We start from the raw sequence: 19,751 nt of genomic DNA on the forward strand, positions 1-19,751 counted from the left end.
AACATATTAAACATAACTCCCATTTCCCTTAGTTTTTAGGGACCAATCTGATAAAACATAGAAGACCGCAATGGTATAATTTCCCATCATGTAAATTGTGAATTTCATAATTGATTCTTATAAAGTATATTCAAGTATATCCAATGACCAATCTTGTCGAAAATAGATCGTAATTTTATATTGTCTTGGCTTTTTATTTTCTTTTAACAATGAGTTATTAAGTAGCAGTTAGCATTCGAAACATCACAGTGATATCCCATTAGGTAGCATGCAGAGCTCAAACCACGTATGCTTGGAATGAAACCAGGGTTATCGAAAACCCCTAATAATCCACTCCTACAAATGTAGGAGGTGAGATCCAAACCATGGTGAATTTTTCCAAGGTCTAAAAACTTACCAATGGGCCACCAAGTTAGGTTTCCTTGAGCTGCAACATCATATCCTTACAAATTCTTACACATCTTTATAAATCCTTCAAATCCTATAAATTTATCTCCAACCATACAAACATCCTTACATATCCTTACCTCCAAATAAAAAAAAATATATTAGCTAAGGACAAGTAAAGACATTCCGTTGGGTAGGGGCATCCTTCAAAAAATCCTCAATTTTGGACAAGCTTCAATGACAAAGGATATCCAATAACACCTAAGGGCGCATAAGGGCAACCATTGGAGATAACCTTAGGGGAAGTGAAATGGTGTTATTACACACCAAGTTGGGTGCAATACTTCTCACATTCTAATTTTTTTTTAAATGGATAAAAATACATCGGGATCAATTATTTTTTCATTTATATTAAATATTAAAAAAATAGGATGTGAGGGGTATTTTATCCAAATAAGTGTTTGATAACATTAGCTTCAATTTTCATTATATATATGAGTAATTCTAGGTTTATATATTATCAGGGACGGAGCCAGAAAATATTTTACAAAGGGGCAAATTTAGAAGTCGTATGTCATATTTATTAGAGCGTAAAACAAAAAAACTTGGGACCGTGTTAGAAAAATTTTTACCCTAAAAGAATTAGCTTATACTCACCACACTGAACCATTTTTAACATTAACACTGATGTTAAAATCTCAATAGATTTATGTCATATTTAATAATTATTAGTAAGGAAGTTCTTCAGTTTTTGGATTTGAGGACAGCCAGGTTAAAGTCTAAGGAGGGTATGGTTTTTCCCCTAATATGTTTTCGTGCTTTACGGCGGACTTTTAAAGAGTTTTTTCTTTAATTAGGTATTGGGTGAAGGTAATCTCTAACGTGGACACATTTCAAACAACAAAATCTAGATCCTCAGTTGTAATATTTGATGGCACCTTTCTAAAAAAAAAAAACTATAAATTATCTAAATTCTTATAATACTTTGTAATCAGTTTATATATACCATGAAACTTCAAGGGCTGAAATAAAACTTAAATAATACATATGCTTTTTCAGTTTTTCCTATGGCATATTAGTCACATGGCTGATTAATTGTATTCACTTTACATATATAAATAAAAATAAAAATAATATATAATACTAAAGAAAGATTCTTCTTCTTCACAGTTTTCTTTCCCAATTCACTACCCACATTTACGACCTGCAATTCTAACCAAAGTAAAATTTTGTTGCTGAAAATTTTAATAATAGAAAAGGTTAAGCTTTCATGATCAATGAATCTTCCTTATTTTTCTCTTTTTTCAGAAATTAAATAACAAATATACCATTAAAAATATTTTTTTTTAAGTTTCTTTCAAAATTGAAGTGGGGGCATCTGCCCGCCCCCATGCTAAATCCGTCTCTGTTTATTACTTTGGGGGAATCATATGTATAGCGGGTTGTACATTTATTTGGGTACTGCAAGGTTATATTCAGGAGACATACATGTATATTTATAAAATATGAAAGTTGATTTTGTAACTTTATTTTTAATTTTTGTATATACATTACCTAATATATAGGTACAACTTTACATGTAGGAGTTAAGAATGAATAACATTATAACTTAGCAGTGATAAACTGATAATAAAATATATAACTTTATTTAGCGTCAAAAATGCAATAATATATGACAGTATAACACCATCCTTGTAATTTCTATAGGTACAACTTAGGTATAACAATATTTTAATCTTTGTAACAGAAAAATATTTGAAATTAATTGATGTAGTTAAACAGAAGCGGTACCAAAAAAAAAAATTCTTAAAAGGGCAAAACTAAAAAATCTATGAAAAATAAATTTTAAAGGGGTAAAATATTAAAAATTTATAAAGAAAAATTAAAAATCCATAAAAATTTTAAAAATACATGACAAAATTTAAATTTTGAAAGGGGCCATTGGTCCTTTTTGTCCCCTTTAGTACCGCCCTTTTAAGTTAAGTGATTAAAGTTATCCATTGAGTGACGTCTCAAAAAATGTGATTGCTTATTAGTTCATTAATCACTATCCAATGTTTTAACATAATTGAAAAGAAAATAGAACAAAATATTTCATGAACATATTTTTGTAAGTTTTTTTTTTTAACGGTAGACCTTTATATCTAATACTTATAATACTATTTTATAAAGCATTTTACTTTATTTTTTAAAAAAGAAAAAATGATTTAAATTACCCTAAATACCCATATTCTTTATTCACTAATTTAACATCTCTATCCAATATATTTATAATAACCTTAAATCTCAACCACTTATTTTTTTCCCTCTCATTCATAAATCATTTTATTCCTCTAATTCATTCAAAAATTTTTATCTCAAAAACCGTATATCGATAAATTATAAAAACTGTATGGGTGTTCTTAAATTTCATGTTCTTTCATTAGAGATGTCATCCGAGAAATTTTTAAATCTGAGGGCGGAACCCAGACGGCTAAGACATTTGGCTATCATACTCTATGATTTGACTTATCACCTCACCATCTTACCGCCGCAACGCGCAGACACAATCTCTCGTCATATCAAAATACACAACCAAATGATAGGTTGAATAGCACTCAACCAAGCACATAAGGAAAAAAAATAAAACATTACAAGAAGAGGGGGTTCTTATCCACTCATTAATCACTATCATATTTTTGTGAGTATGCAACTACAAAAGAAAATTTATAAACAAATTAATATGTGACAATAGCTTTTCAACTTTTTTGTGAAAATGAAATAATTTCCTAACTCAAAACAAAAATATGTTTGTTGTAAAATTTGTTTTATTTTGCAAAAATTTAAAAGCCTTTTATAGTTCAGTCGCTTGCACCAAAAAATCCAGGTAACAACTAGCTTTTCAACTCTTTTTAATTTTTTTTTTTTTGTGAATGAAATAATTTCCTAACTTAAAACAAATATATGTTTGTCGTACAATTTGTTTATATATATAAATATTTAAAATTTAAATTTAAAATCAATTCTATAAATTTTAATTTATAGTCCGGTTGGTTCAGTCTGGTTGGACCGGTTGAACCACAAATCCCTACTTAGTCAGGTTCGACGTTCAATGACTTCAATCCAATTATGAAGACATTGCAATTTACTTTTCTATATTTAGAATGCGTAGCTTTTCAACTTTTTTAATTTACATAATTCAGTTGGTTTTTGTATTGTTGTATGAAGTTAGTTAAGATGAAAATATAATTTAAATCATAATATAAATATAAAAAAACGTATATGTTAAAATTACCAATTGTGAAAACTTCATACATAACAGATGTATTGACGCGAGTACGCTACTACCAAAAGAAGGTTGCTTTAATGACTTAATATTACCCGGGTTCAACCCGAACGTTTTAATAAAAATTATAAAACTATAAAATATGCATGTAATTTTTGTTATTAATTATAAATCGATATGAAGATGATGAATTGAAAAACATAATAATTATAAAAAATTTAATCACATAATAATTATTAAAAAATTTCTTTATTTGTAATAAAAGATTAAGAACTTTAAATAAGTATTTAGTGAGCTATTTTTAATTAAAAATATTGTAAATTATTTATGACATCATAATTTAAATTAAAGACCGTTTTTAAAAAAATATACATTTACCACATCACATTTTTTCTAAAAATACTTTTAAAAGACAATTGTTTTTTATTTAGTATAGAGATAGAGATAACCAATCTCTTTAATTTTCTAACGAGAAAGTAAGTACTTGTGCGTTACGACGGTGAGATGGTGGATGTGATAAGTCATAAAATGTGATAGGTCGTAGAGTGTGATAGCCAAATGCCTTAGCCGTACGGGCTCCGTCTTCAGATTTAAATATTCGTCGAAAGTATATCGAATGACATCTCTAATAAAAGAGCATGCAATTTTAAGAACACCCATATAACTTTTATAATTTATTGATGTACGGTTTTTGAGATAAAAGATTTTGAATTAATTAGAGTAATAAAATGATTTATGCAGGAGAGCAAAAAAATGAGTTATTAAGATTTGGGGAGAGAGATGAAAATGAAAGTTGAAAGTTCTGGGGTATTGATATATCATGCATTATCATGTGTACATTGTTGAAATTGAAAGTTAAAAGTTGAAACCTTAGGTCGCGTTTGGTTCACGGAATGCTTTTGGAAGGAATGAAATCTATCAAAGGAATTGGAATTTGATGGAATGAAATTTGACGGAATGTTTTTGATTTTTTGCAAATTCAAGTGTGTGAAGGAATGAGATTCATTTCTCCATCCCTAAGGAATGGAGATTCCATTAAATGATGTAATGTTTGCATTCCTACATTCCTGTGATTCCTCCTTATCTAAACAACAAAACACACTAAGCAATGGAATTCAATTCCAATTCCATTAAATTCTGTGAACCAAACGCACTATTTGCTTTATAATATAATATAAATATAAATATAGAAGTATAAATAGTAATATAATAAACGATTTTGTAAAAGAAAAATCATGTAAATCATATATAAGACAGTTAATTTTAAGTTGCTATAAACAAAGGGTCAAACTTGTGTATATCAATTTGGATTTTCAAGGGTCTGGTATGAACTTTAAAACTTTTGTCTCTGGCATCATTATCATTATCAACTTATATGCATGAAAAATTATTTATAATTTATTATGATATTAAAATATACATTATATTAGTTGTAATGTAATTTGGCTCACAAAATTTTCTAATTCTTAAATCTTTAACTTATAAAAGCTAGAAATGAATCTACCGTTATAAAAGAAGGTTCCAAATACTTTGTTCATAAACACAAGTCTCAGTAAACGGTCGTTACCCCTGGTTAACTTGTATTAATCACAAATAAGAACATGCAACATGGCTGAATGCCAGTTGATTTAAACATTTACATAGTAAATGCCCTCACGGGTCCTCCCGCAAAAAAAAGAGACCCGTGATGCAAGAAATGAATCAAGTGAGTAACTGGACAGGCTTAAAACACCCAAGAACAATCGAACTAGCAATATAAACAATAAGAATGAAAAATAAAGCTAGTAGTCAATAATTTTAATACGCTAAAATAATTTTAATACGTGTGATAGCATATTTGACTCATTATTATTTATCTATTTTATTCATGAAACTAAAGTTAACTTTATTAATTAAGCTATATGTCATGAAAAAAAAACATAAAAAATAACAACTAAAGAAAAAAACATGCTTATTAATTCAATGTTATATCATCACTACCAGTTATAATCATCATTAGACCATTGTCACCGTTATCATTAACGTATTATATGGACACCATGTAAGTAATTATATTTTACCATTATTTAATTTTTGAATAGTAGAATATTAATTATAGTGGATTTAATTAATTTTTATTGTAATTACATTTGTTAGCATATATCTATGTAGTCTTATAATATAATAAGAGGACTATATTTATAATCACAGCCGGCTTTACTATATTTAAAGGTCAAGTAATTGTTTTAGGCCGCCAAAATGCTAAAACCCTAATTTTTTTGTATAATAGACTTAGTGTTTGAATTTTGAGCTAAGTATCATTATATGATTTTCATTGCAGTAACGCCTTTATTGGTTTTACATCAACCTTTATACCTTTTTTACCAGTAGTTCAACAACATAATTTGAGGTATTTTTGTTTACTTTGAATTAGTATGTTAACTAGATTTTAGACCCGTGTTCAACACTGGACACGAGGCTTACGATATTATCAATATTAGATATTCATACAATTAAGTCATAAAAGCTTATAATTTTGAGGGTTTAGTATCCGAAAGCGTAAGGAAGTTTTACACATTTCCTATTGTATGAATGAAACTTACATTTGGTGCATTGTAGGAAGAAACTTTGTAAAACTGTTCAAATTATGTAACATTTTTATATGCACCAATCAGAAACTTACACGTGGCAGCTCATATCTTTTGTCACGTATACAATTTTACATTTTTTGAACAATTTTCGAAAGTTTTTTCCTACAATGCACCAAATATAAGTTACATTCATATAATAGTAAAAGTATAAAAGTTTCTTTCACTCCTAGATACTAAACCCTAATTATGAATATATACGGCTCCAAGTGTTATACTTTGCAAGTTGTAGGACGATAACCACGTGTTCGTCACTGTAATTATTAGCTGAGACATATTGAAGATATTGTTTGCCGTAGTCATTCCATAAGGAACATGCTACAATACTTCATCCATTGTATATATATTTTTTAAACCAGTTATACTTATAATGGTTATATTATTATGAAAAATAACTAAGAACTAATATATAAACATACTTGTTATATGTACTTGACATTCAAATATAAGTCTTTGATCATGATGCGGACCCATAACACAAATAGGTTTATTTTAATCATATGTCCCTTGATAATTAGATAAAAATTAGGATTGTTTTATATTTTCTGATAACAATTAGGATTCTTGATTTGAGTGACAATTGTAACTTTAAACATTAATACGCAAAACTAATATATAAAAAAGGAGAAAATTTTGTACACTTCCGAGTGAGAAATAGTATGAATCTTGAATAGAGTTCATATTGTACGCGGATTGTTTATAAAATTTTTAAGGATAATATATAGTATTAAATATAAAAATTTTAATGTAAAAAATGTATGTAAAAATAAATTTAAAAGGATCTATGAATATCAGTTAATTTTATAGTCATGTTTGTAGGGAATTGACTTTAATGGGTTTATACATTCATGACATGCAATAGGAACAACTTTATTTTATTGTTTTTGTTTGTTGTACTTTTAACTTAAAAAAAATTCGTTAAGCGTTAAATTATAGTTATATTAAAAGTTTCCCCTCTTCAATTCTGTTTATGTTAAGTTGCAATTGAGCCGAAAATGGTAGCTTTATGTATATAGATTTTATTTGGAAAGAGAAGTTCAAAAACTTTTTAGGTTAGATACATCTTGAGCCATTTTAATTATATTACTCTCATATATGATCTGTTAGATATTTTACATTCATTCATGTATCTATATTTTTTTTTCATGAACTTATTTAAGTTTTATTTACCTTTAGAACTTTTATATACTCCCGTATATTTATACGAGTCTAAAATTTAGTATACTTCTATAACATTGAATACATATATTGAACACTATTGGAAATAATATTTTATCTTACATGAAAGATATATCTATATGATAGAACATATTATTGGATATATATTAGTTATTATTCTGTTTGATTTTTATTGGATAAATATTAGTTATTATTCAATCGGATATATATTAGCTATTATTATTATTTATATTTATTTATTATATTAAAGTTATTCGGTTAAATGTGTAAATTTGTGATGAAAAACAAAAAAATGTAAATTAAAGTCAAAATTGAAAACAAAAGTCAATTTTGAAAATTGAAAGTTGTGATTGGTCGATAAGTTATTAGAGCAACTATGTTTTAGTATAATAAAAGATTTTAATAAACTAGGTCTTAAAGTTGATCTTGTTTAAGGTTATAAAAACTTTAAATTGCTACCGTTTATAATTAGTTCATAGTTTATGTTAACTTAGTTCTATAAATTTCTTTGTGCTTATTTTATAGTTGCAATCAATAAAATAATAATTCGATTCAGTTACGTTTTCGTTCGGCTTCCTATTACGGTGTCTGATTCGAAGATTAATTCTTCGTTTGATTCATAGTCATTGAAATTGCAAATTCATTCAGTCGTTAGATTTTTAAAAAAATTATTTCATCTACATACTCTATTTTTTAGCCGCCTTTGAAAAATCATATTTTTCTTCTATTGCTTTCAATTGGTCAGTCAACATTACTACTTTCTTTTTTTTTTCAATTGTTTATTCTATTTCGTGAGCAGCCACATTCTTCGAGCCTTATTTTTTACTATTATCCTTCTTTTCGTAGATAATTATCTTCTGTACGGACTTTATTCCTATACGATATTTGACTTTTCTATACCGTGGCTCACCTTCAGTTACGTATACTATCTTCACCCTATATCCGTATTTTTTTTTATTTTTTTTTATTTTCTCTTTCTAATAATCAGACTTATATATTCTATTCATATATATGTTTTTCGATTGACACTGTTATTTTTTTTTCAAATCAGCGACGGTTTAATTATTTCTTGATCAGATCCTTGACGGTTTTTTGTTCGCACCAAACTTTTCTTGATTTTAATGGATCCTTGGTATTCAATTCGATTAGCATTTTTTGGTGGAATTAATATGTTTATTTCATTCATTATTGATATCTTACTAAAAAAAAAATCACTTGTTCTTCTACCTTTTTTTTTTACTTCATATTGATGACAAAAATATGCTTCTTTTTTTTTATTTTATTTTTTAATTTTAAATGTTCACATCGTCATCTTCGTTATTCGTTGTTTTTCATCTTCCATGACCGTATTTTAGGGCACCTTGTTCTTCTTGGTGACATCGTCCGGTTCTCGGTAATTGTTGCTCATTCTTGGTGCTTGCATCATTGTTTGTTGATGAGTTGCTACTTTAAGACCACTCCAACAAAAAATTCAAATGACTCACTGTCTTACGGTGGTTCCACACTTATCACATCACAAATTCACATGTTAGTCCAAATTGGAGATGTCAAAATTTTCATTCTCCAATTTGCGGAGGGGTGTTAGTACATATGTCTATAGTATTATAGTAGTAGTCTTAGAGGATTATTATTGTATAATTGATAGTTTATGTTAAACTAGGTCTATATATACTTTCTTTACTGAAAGTGGAAGAATTATTTCATTGATTTCAAGTAAATACAATACAAAGTAGGTATTTACGGAGCTAGGTTAACATCAATTATCATGAAATTACAAAGATAGTCGAGTACGATACCCATACAATGCGACGATGGTCATGGCGGTGACGGTATGGTGGTGGTGGGGAGTGGGGACAACTATTGGTGGTAAGGTGACTTCGAGTGGTGTAGATAATTAATATAAAAGTTAATAGAGATATTTTAAAAGATCTTAATATATACTATAAGACAGTTGAACTAATGACTTATTAACCAATCACATTGTTTGATTTCATCAAATTGACTTTTGATGATGTCATCATTTAGATAAACTACAAATTAAAAATTCTAATAATCATTATCCAAATATATTATTATATTAGTATTTATATTAATTTATAGAAAAAGTCTCATTAAATTACACGTTTTTGTTTTCCATCAATAATTTACATTTTTTAGCCTGAATACTTAATTTATATTTATTTTTAGCCATCAATTTTTTTTAAAATTTGCAATCGTTTAATTAAATAGAAAATTTTTCAACATATGAAATATTTTCTACAAAAAATTATTTCAAAACTGACTTATCAACAACTATTAGATTAAATTTTTATAATTATAAATATTAAGATTTAGTTTAATATTTAATATAAATACAATGTGACCTTTAGATATATATCCCAAACACGATTTACAACAGCGGGTTACTTGAATTCTAAATCCAAATTAATATAAACTCCATTCAAGATTCATTATGATGCATAATTTTCTTCTTTTTTATATATTAGTTTTACATATTAATGTTTAAAGTTACAGGTGTCACTCAAATCAAGAGTCATAATTGTTATCAAATAATATAAAAACAATCTTAATTGTTATCATATTATCATAGAATAAGTGATTGAAAATAAACCTATGCGTGTTATGGACGCGCATCATGATTAAATACATATACTTGAATGTTAAGTACAAAATCATAAATATGTTTATATCTTTTATTCTTAATTATCTTTCATAATAATATCACATTATGAGTACAACTGATTCAAAATATTCTATAATGGAGAAATTATTATATATAACATGTGGCTTGTGGTATGATTACGGCAAACAATTCCATCAATATGTCGAGGCTAATAATGACAGTGACAAACATATGATTATTGTACTACAACTTGCAAAATATAACACTTAGAACCGTAACTTTTCCAAAATTATAAGCTTTTATGACTTAAATGTATGAACATTTAGTATTAATAATATCGTAAAACCTATGTCCAGTGTTGGACACGGGTCTAAAATCTAGTAAAAGACTAATAATATAATTTAATCTTTAAGAGTATCTTAGACAATTCTCTTAATTTAACTTTCAACAAGGAATATGTCTTTTTATAAATACAAAAGATACATATATACAAACAACACTAATATAAAAACCTTTTTCCCCGGTGTATAATAAACATAAAAATAGAGAATAATATAATAATATACCTGATGATCTATACATCATCATTTTCAAATGGTATATCACAAAAATTGTTTTAATGTGTTGTACACTATAAAACACACTTGGTCATAGTGAAAATAAATATACATTTAGTATTCTTCGTGCACAAATTTGAATTGTCTCTATCCTCCGATCGCATTTAGTTATGGAAAATGTTTTCTAGTTTTCTATTTCAAATTTTCTAGAAAATGAAAGAGGTTTTTCATCTCTAGAAAACAAATAAAAATTTTAAAAACGCGTTCAAAACTAAAAAATGGAAAATAATCTCAGGCTTTTAAAATTTAGAAAATGGAAAATGAAAAGTGAAAAACAATAAAAATGTGTATTCTACTTTTCTATAGACTGGAAAACAATGCTTTCTGTTTTCATGAAAAATATTTTTAAGAAAACTATGATTTGAACACGTTTTTTGTTTTCCATATTTTCTTAAAAAACAAAAATGAAAAACAAGGGGTGTTTTCCCTACACCCGAATTTTCTTTTCAAATATCAACGTCTAATTTTTAGCTGGAAAAAATGGCAGTCAGATTGGGCTAACCTGAAAGTCCATTTTCTAGAAACGGTTTAGTCTATATTGGATATGAATCTTAATATATTATGGAGATCTTTAATGTTGAATAACAACACACAATGGCAATTTTCAACCCATTTGACCCAATCGGGTCATTTTTGTATAATCTAAATTCCATTGGTTTTACCCATTTAAGACTTTACATCATTTAGCAGCTTGGTGAACAAATTCAAACTTTGTATTCGAATTTTATGTCAAAGAATTTTACCTGGACTTTCATGACTGCAGCAAACATAGCAGCATTAAGATTTCCTTTTTATTATTTGGAGAGAAAATTACACTTTTGGTCTTGGAACTTGGCACGTTTTTCACTTTTAGTCACTAAACTTCAAAAATTGCAAATTATATACTGAACTTGTCACTTTTTTTTTTCACTTTTGGTCACATCGCCCAGTTTCATTAGTTTTGCTCCATTAAGTTGCCCAGATTCGTTAGTTTTTTTTTCTTCCACTTTTCATCCTTCCCATTATTGTATAACTAAAATCGATAATCGACAAACTTCAGTGATGAAAAGTGTAATTTACCTAATTTTTTTATGTATACCTTATTCGTCCAATTTTAAATGTTATTATTTTGATTTTTTCTTAGTATATTTTTATTTTTAACTTTGACTCCAAACATTTTTATTTGTAATATATAATAGTTGGTGTAAATTAAATCAATGAAAAGTATATTTAAAAATTAGTTCATTATTATATGTTTATAACAAATTTATATAACACAGACAAAAATATTTACAGTTAAATCAAGGCGTTATAGATTATCAGAAAAACCTACAACACGTTACTTCAGATAAACATTACAATATCATTTTTTTATTTTCGTTTATTAATAGTTAATAAAATGAATTAAGATAAACTATATAAGTTTATATAACACACAAAAAAAAAATTACGGTTAAAGTAGACATAAGAAGACTCAAAATTCAAACATAGTCACTAAATAAATCTATCTTTATAAATAAAAATTTCAATAACAATTATTTCATCGTCGTTTAAAAAAAACAATTATTTCATCTAATCAAACTACTATATAACCAATAAATAGTAAACTGTAAACATAAAAAATTTGTTTCAAAACATAATAAATGAATATGTATTTTCACTAATCGGCCAAAACAATATATAAGACCTGAAGTTGGACCGATTATCGATTTTAGTTATGGAATAACGGGAAGGAAGAAAAGTGAAAAAAAATTAACGAATCTGGGCAAGTTAACGGAGAAAAACTAACAAAGTTGACGCAGTGACCAAAAGTGAAAAAATATGTCAAGTTCAGTGTATAATTTGTAATTTTTGAAGTTTAGTGACTAAAAGTGAAAAACGTGTCAAATTCAGGAACCAAAAGTGTAATTTTCCCTTATTTGGAAGATTAAAGTTAGAATGATCAAAATGCTTACTACATGAATGTACAATATAAATGATCCCATTATTTGGAGAACCTAGAGCGAATCTTGATTACTCGTGGTTTCCGGCATTTACCTCTTGAGCGTGTGGATATACGTGTTATCACTCATGTTCTAGTGTTATCACTCATATTGTACAAGAGTGCGCGAGTTCCAACTTCAAACATACTGCCCATCTTAGGCTTCGAATCATTAACATCTAACATTTGTTATTTAAACAAAAATTATCCACTTGTTGAGCGTAAAAAAACTAACAACATTGAGAGGTTATTTTTATAGTTGAGTGTGGCATAAATGCTAAGATAACTTGCATGATTTCAACAGAATCGTACTTGGAATAAGTACTTTGTGGATAAAGTTACTTCTCATGTGTCTTTTTTTGAGTGGACATTCAACATGTGGCTTTAACAATTGGAATTTGCAACATCAACTTGATAATCAAATCAACCGAGATAAAGTTTTGAAATGAATTAATCATCAGTCAAATTAGACTGCAAATGACACCAAAAATGCAATTATGACTTTATCATTCAAACTCAGAATTTTAAGGAAAACTCAAAAACAGACACATACATATAACCAAATGAGCATAATAATATATTTACTTTCTAAAGTTATGTTCAAGTCCTAAACACACTATTTAGAGGAACTACATAAATCACAAGCTGATATAAAATAAATCAACTGATTTCATGCTATTTAAAATTCAGTAATTCACCGATCAATTTTAAATAAATTAACAAGTAACAATTCATGATAACAACAAAACTATATGAAAAAGTACTAAGCCTTATGATAAGGAACTTTATAGAATCAACATGCAACTTATCATTCAACAATTGAGACAATAATTCACATCACCAGTAATCTGAGATCAAATCCACAAAAAAGAATGGAAAAGGATTTCCGTTGCCGGGACTTGAACCCGGGTCTTTCGGGTGAGAGCCGAATATCCTAACCAACTAGACTACAACGGATTTTGTTGATTTTTGTTAGTTGTCTTTCTCTAATATAATCTTCCCACTGAGAGTCATCCTAAATGCTTATATGCTCTTACTTTGTTACTTTTCTTTCATATTTTTTTTATATAGATAGTTATAAATATGTGTCCCAAATTCTGTTTCTTAATCTCATCGTTTCATAATATAATGTCATGTTCAAAGCATAAGGAAAGATACAATAGCAATATACCTACATGATATAATAGTGACAATAACTAATTATTATAATTTCAAATTTGTTTGATATTACTATAAATCAATATATTGAGATTTATATATATTTAAATGTAATTTTAGCTCGTTAATAAATAATTATCTTCTTTCGGTTTCTTACACTGCTCATACACATCGAATAAAAAACATACAGAAGTGTAAAATTCATCCGATGTTATTAAAAACCCAACAAACTATAATTAAGTGAGCATTGTGCTAGTGTATAAAAGACAAATTTAAGTTTCATTTACTTTTTGTGAAGATGTTTTACATCAACCTCATAGTTGTTGTAGGAAAGTGTAGTCGATAAAAGAAGTTACAGTCTATTTACCTTCTTTAATAGATGTCATCGGCCTTGTTCCACTTCGGCCACGTTGCTATAATGAGTGTTAAACGAAAGTAACCAAGTAAAACCCCGTATTTCATCCCAAAACAATAAAGTTGAGATTTGGACAGTTGTTTCTATCTAAGGTAGACTAAAGTTTCATGTTCTAACTAAGAAAGAAAAAGACCTCCGACCTTACAAGGAATAATAACGAACCTTTAACCTATTTCAATTATTTAGAGTTCATCTTTTTTTTTTTTTTTATTTACTTTTTTCAGTGAATGTAAATGTTTACATCACCTCTGCACCCAATTTGTCAAGTTCCTACCATAACGCCACATGTGTATCTAACTTTAAAACAAAAAACAATTACTACAAGAAGTGGTTTGCTTGTTAGCAGTGAACTCAAATTGAACAAAAAAAAAAGTTATAAATATTCAGAATAAAATGGAACGAGCTTAACAGTTGTTAAGATCCTAAATCAGTTGCAGGAATTCATACAAACCAATAAATTTACAGCCAACTGAATTGAAGGAAATGGAAAGGCAAAACATAAAACCAAAATTCTGATGCATCAACTTTGCTTATCATTGTCGTTTTGACTTGTTATATGACGACTTTTTGTTCTTCCCGTGAAACTTTTCGACTTCTTCCTCTCCATCACCCCCTCTTTTTCTTTTATGGCCTCCCGTTTCCTTCATTTTCTACAAAAAAACATAAATAAAGACGAACTTAATAACACCTAAAAAGCTACTCACTCTGAAAATAAAAAAAACAGCTCATTTTTTTTACCATGACTGATAAGCGTTTGGCTTCAGAGACTCGTTTCAGGAATAGCAAAACTTCCTCTTCTTGGGCTGGAAATTCTGGCAACTTTTTTCCTGAACCAGTCAATGATGAAAGTTGTCAAAGTTCAGACATACCAGCCATATCTTCCATGCAAATGGGCTTTAGTAGTGGGTAAAAGTGGTGAAGTCAAAAAGCTGGGTTAAAAAACGTCAAGGTTAGAAGCAGGCATCTTTTATGGCCCATAACTTATAGGCTTTTTAAACAATAACTATTGTCAAATATTATATTATATCAATGATAACATTTTTGGAGAAGTGATCTAAGAAGTATTATGCATTAAAAAAGACACAGGGTGATATTTGAACAAAAATTTCAAGCCATTCTCTTTAATTTTACAAGTTAGAGATGCAGCAAAACCCAAATAAAACGGGTTAAAAATATCATATATTCTAGCAATTTTACCGATCAGTTTCTCAATTTAGATATACCACTCCAGCTCGTATTGATTCACCAATGATATAGCAACCCCGGATCTCCCCGCACGAGCAGTTCTTCCTACTCGGTGGATATAATCCTGAAATCCCGTATAACAATTCAGCAAACATTCCAAGTGTCAATAGCATTCTACAAAAGATCATAGTGCCATATTTACCTTTGAGTTCGTGGGGATATCATAGTTGATGACCACATCAACTGATGGAATATCGAGGCCTCTGCTAGCAACATCGGTACATATAAGGATATTACATTCCCCAGACTTAAATCTAGTCAAGGCACCCAGTCTTTTATCCTGAATTGACAACGTTTACAGATTAGGAAAAAAAAAACAAAACAGCAGAGAGTAACACTTTTTAAATATCAAAACCGTACCTGGGACATCTGTCCAGATATAGGAATAGCCTGGTATCCAAGATTCCGAAGCATCAACGCTAAAAGACGGGTGGCTTCACACGTACACGTTAAAACCATTGACGTACTTCCAGCCTTTTTCATTCATGATATACACAAGATAGCAGTCCTGTACACATAAAAAATTTTATATTTAGAAACACGGTAGAGATGCAACTGTATTCTAGTATCTTGTTACAAACCTTGTGCTTAGCCGGTACAAAACGAAATTGTTGCTTCAAGGTGTCAACTGTAGAATATTTGGACGCGGCTTCAATCTGACAAAATATTAAGAATAAATTAACACAAAAAATAATCAATATTGGAACAATTGCACTTTGTATTAGTGTTCTTTTTCTTTACCTTGACAGGATTTCTTAAGCATGCTCTCTGCAGCTTAAGGTGTAGCCTGGGCAAGCCACAGGCATAAACTCTGTCAACATGTATGTGAAGTGCATAAATCAAACACTTGTATATGTCAAAATTGAGAGGGTAATTTTACCCTGACAAAAAAATTTGCTAAACGTTTTAGTTCTCTACAAAATAGTTATTGGCAAATGAGTACAGAAATTAGATTAATGTGATAATAATATAATCAATTAAACTATTAAAGAAATAAATATTTATGGGGTTTAATAAATTAAGTTACAAATTTACAATTCAGGTTATTTTGTAGCTATTTAAATTTCAAGAATACTATTCAATTTTCCAATTGACCCGTCAAAAATAAGACCTAAAACATACACTTAACATGTGTATCGTATGAAGTAGAAGCAATTGTCATTAAAGGCTTGAAACGACATGAGTTCCTACTGTCTTTTCCCTAAACATATCATTCTTATACTTATTTATATTACACACAAGAACTTATAAGCTAATTAAAATGTCATTTTGGCCGGAAAGATTTGAACTTCTAACTAAAAAGTATCTGTTTTATGTCATATGTTCCTACCGATAACTGGAGTGGTCTTAGGCTTATAACTAGAGAATATCTGTTGGTCCTGATAAGTTATGTTTTAGTTCTTTTTTGTTTATGTATGCTTTTAGTCAACATCAAAGCGTGGCTGCTACATCTTCTATCATACAAATTATATTCAAAATTTAGTAGAGCCTGTTTATGGTGAGCTAAACAATTTCATTAATCAAGCCTTTTACTTTCTACTATCTAACCTTCTAGGTGTGGCAATAAGGGTGGATTGGGCAGCTAGGTTAACCTGTCTAAACATGTAAAGTTTTTAATCTCAATGTGCATAACCAGAATTATTTGAGTGCAAGGGTTAACGAGGTTTTTTACACTACGAGTGCAAACAGATCCGGTTCGGTAAATTGGATGACCTGTGAACAATTTTTGTTCATATAAATTCTTCATTATAATTTAAAGTATCAACTAAGATCAAAAACATTTTTTCCAAATATATTGTAATTCATCTTAATAAAGTGATTAAGTAGTCTTTAAACAATTGATATAGCAACTTCTATTTTAGCGGACTTCTAGAACTTTACAAGTTTAATATATTTGCGGTAAAATTTGATAGTATGCCTTGGTAAATGTGTTTGGGGCAGAATGTGTTTAGGGTAACCAAAGCACTACACACCTAAATTAGTTCTTTAAATCTAACTCGCAAGAAAAAACCCATGGTTTAGGCAGGTGAGTCTCCAAGCCTAGGCATGCTTTCAACAACCAAGACAAAATAATATACCATCCTCAAGCAACACAGAACTTAAGCTAACCATAAAACCGATTTACCAAGACAAAACATATATACAGTATGTCAAGTTCTTACCGAGTACTTAATAGAACGAAGAGAAAATCCTTTGGTATTGGACAAATGATCCACAAGACGTCCAGGAGTTGCAACCTGAACCAACAGAAATTTATATAAGACGTAGCAAGCGAACAATACAGGCAGGGTCTAGTGAACAAACGTTTGAACATTCATATAGTCATTCAACAAGACTAACCAGTATGTGTGAAAATAAAACTGAACGAAAACTAAATATGGATCAATAGCAAATAATGCTTACAATGATATGTGGTCGTTTGCCTAGCAGAATACTCTGCTGTACCATATCTACGCCTCCAACAAGCTACAAAAATGACATACAAAACATATTAACTAATCTTTTTGTCCGACATGGATAATCCTTCGTCATGTAATGTAAAACATTTCCAAGACCTCAAACAAACATAGCGACCCTTTTTAGTAATAGCTCACCACAGCAGACTTCACACGAATGCGAGAACCCAAAGCCTCAAACTGCTCAGAGATCTGAATGGCAAGTTCCATACAAAAATTAAAACATTACATTTAAAGCAGCATAAAAATATATATATATATATATATACAAATGAAAAAGTGCATACCTAGTTGGAGACAAAACTAAAGCAAAGAAGGCAGGAGCAGCTCGATCTTGAGCTTGAGCTTCCCATGATGACTGAGGTATTGGCAGAGCAAATGCACCGGTTTTCCCAGAACCAGTCTGTGCCAACCCAATCAAATCCTTACCTATACATACATACATACATACATACATACATACATACATACATACATACATACATACATACATATATATATACATATATGGGGGATGGGAATATAAGGCTGTTAGGTACCTAAGCTTAGATGCCAGACATTCACATATTAATTTTTTAAACCATAAAAATCATGGGGGCCCAAGCATTTATTCATTAAACAATAAATAATAAAATATTAGTATGTGAGGGGTTCCACACCTAAGCTTAGGTGTCGGACAGCCTTATATTCCCTTTTCCCTACATATATTCATTATACACAACAATTATATATACAGATATGCAAGATAAACAATATATTCATCCTACACAACAATTATACATACAGAAATGGAAGATAAACAATATATTCATTATACACAACAATTATAGATACAAATATGCAAGATAAACAATTTATATATATATATATATATATATATAGGGTCAATCAAATAAGAACACCTTTAAAATAAGAAGACGGTGAGAACACTTAAAAACTTCTTTTTGATGCATTACAAGTCCATAAACTAACATAGTATATAACTAATTATCATTATTGTTTAACAATACATTGATCTGTCAAAATCGAGAGAATCATGTTTTTTGTTTTGTGCATCCAACAAAAAACGTGATTTTTTTTTTATTTTGATGGATCAATGCGTTGTTAAACACTTAAATAATATATTTGTAAGAAAGAAAACCTTGAAGGGCATGAGGAATAGCCTCAGCTTGAATTTTGGAAGGATTTTTCCAGCCTAAACTATCACAAGCTTCAATTAATTCTTCAATTACTCCCAATTCTTTAAATGATTTCACTTCTTCTCTCTCTTCTTCCATTTTTCCTTTTCTTTTTTTTTTCAATCTGAAAAATTTCCAAACAAAGAATAATGATAAGTCATATTGAACAAAAACTATAATTTACAACTTAAGAATTATACCTGACTGAAAGCAGACTAAACTTTTAAAAAGATTAATTTTCGGTTTTTATATATATATATATGTAGGTTTTAGGTAAAAAAAATAAGTATTAAAGTAAAACAAATAAAACAATAGATTTTCCTTCACTAACAATCATTGTGCATCGTCAAAATCATCTTGTATCAATATATATATGTGAATCTCCGTACATCAATTTTATCATGATATAAGGGACAAGACTTATTTGTTTTACTTTAATACTTGTTTTACAATAACTAACCCCTATATATATATATATCCTATCAGAAAAAGGTAAAGACTGTAGTAGTGTAAGAGAAAAGAAGTCTGTAAAAAAAGCTTGAAAAAACCTAAAGAATATAAACTAAACATCTTATATCAACAACAAATTATAAAATATGCAACAAATAAAGAAAATTAATTGAACAAAGAAGAAGAAGAGA

At 28.7% G+C, this 19,751-nt stretch overlaps 1 non-coding gene and 1 pseudogene across 1 annotated transcript; both read right to left on the bottom strand.

The window, feature by feature from the left end:
* Positions 1-13,542: 13,542 nt before the first annotated feature.
* TRNAE-CUC lies at positions 13,543-13,615 on the bottom strand. Its single transcript has one exon. It is a non-coding gene; the product is annotated as a tRNA-Glu (tRNA).
* A 1,007-nt stretch (positions 13,616-14,622) lies between these two features.
* Positions 14,623-19,212, bottom strand: LOC122601483 (annotated as a pseudogene).
* Between the last annotated feature and the right edge of the window lie 539 nt (positions 19,213-19,751).

The sequence above is a fragment of the Erigeron canadensis genome, chromosome 5 (genome assembly GCF_010389155.1).
Source record: "Erigeron canadensis isolate Cc75 chromosome 5, C_canadensis_v1, whole genome shotgun sequence".
In the NCBI taxonomy this organism is placed as follows: Eukaryota; Viridiplantae; Streptophyta; class Magnoliopsida; order Asterales; family Asteraceae; genus Erigeron; species Erigeron canadensis.